General features: G+C 67.1%; 1 protein-coding gene across 5 annotated transcripts in view; it reads left to right on the top strand.

Moving 5' to 3' along the window:
- The window catches only part of EXD3 (exonuclease 3'-5' domain containing 3), a 79702-nt gene that overhangs the window by 75175 nt on the left and 3684 nt on the right, over positions 1-843 (top strand). The window lies entirely within an intron of this gene.

The raw sequence follows: 843 nt of genomic DNA, 5'->3' as shown, positions 1-843 counted from the left end.
CCCCCTGCCACCCCGGGCTGTGATGCTGGAGGCCAAGCAGTGAGGCCGCAGGTAAAGCAGGCTCCGTGATGAAAGGCTGTGGGAACAGGGTGGTGGGGGGGGCAGGGCAGGAGCCCTCTCCTCGCCCCAAGCCCGTGGCTCCAGGAGCCCATGGCCACCGCCTACTACCCACCCCAGGCGCTCTGTCGTCCAGGGCACTGATAGGGCTCACCAGGTGAGGAGGGGGCCCGGAGCTGTCGCTTGAGCACCCATCACGGCCCCTCCTCCCCATGGACAGGCTCACCCCCCCTCCCGTGACAGGATACCTGCATGTACCCGCCTGGGAGCTAGGTTTCAGCGGGCGCCCGGGCCCCCCACCCCATCTTCTTGCCTCACTCTGGGAATCCTATGTCCAGACCTGACACCCCGCCAGGCAGTGGTTGTCATGGAGCAGCCCCAGGGTGGCCACATTGCAAGGGCAGGATGGGCCCCACAAGCCCCACCCCACCCTCGGGGACAGTAAGGTCGGTGCGGCTGAGCCTGCTACGTGTCCTTGACCCGGACTCTGCGTGGAAGCGAAAATGGCTTTGCTCCTCTGCCCCTCACACACTCGGTGCCCAGGAGCCGCCAGCCCCTGGCGCAGGGCAGGCAGCAGGAGTCATCAAGAAGCGTGGACGGGCTTCCTTGGTGGCACGGTGGTTGAGAGTCCGCCTGCCGATGCAGGGGACACGGGTTTGTGCCCCGGTCCGGGAAGATCCCACATGCTGCGGAGCGGCTGGGCCCGTGAGCCATGGCCGCTGAGCCTGCGCGTCCGGAGTCTGTGCTCCGCAACAGGAGAGGCCACAACAGTGAGAGACCCGCGTA

The sequence above is a fragment of the Neophocaena asiaeorientalis genome, unplaced genomic scaffold (genome assembly GCF_003031525.2).
Source record: "Neophocaena asiaeorientalis asiaeorientalis breed wild unplaced genomic scaffold, Neophocaena_asiaeorientalis_V1.1 scaffold78, whole genome shotgun sequence".
In the NCBI taxonomy this organism is placed as follows: Eukaryota; Metazoa; Chordata; class Mammalia; order Artiodactyla; family Phocoenidae; genus Neophocaena; species Neophocaena asiaeorientalis.
This window is presented reverse-complemented; position numbering and strand designations above follow the sequence as displayed.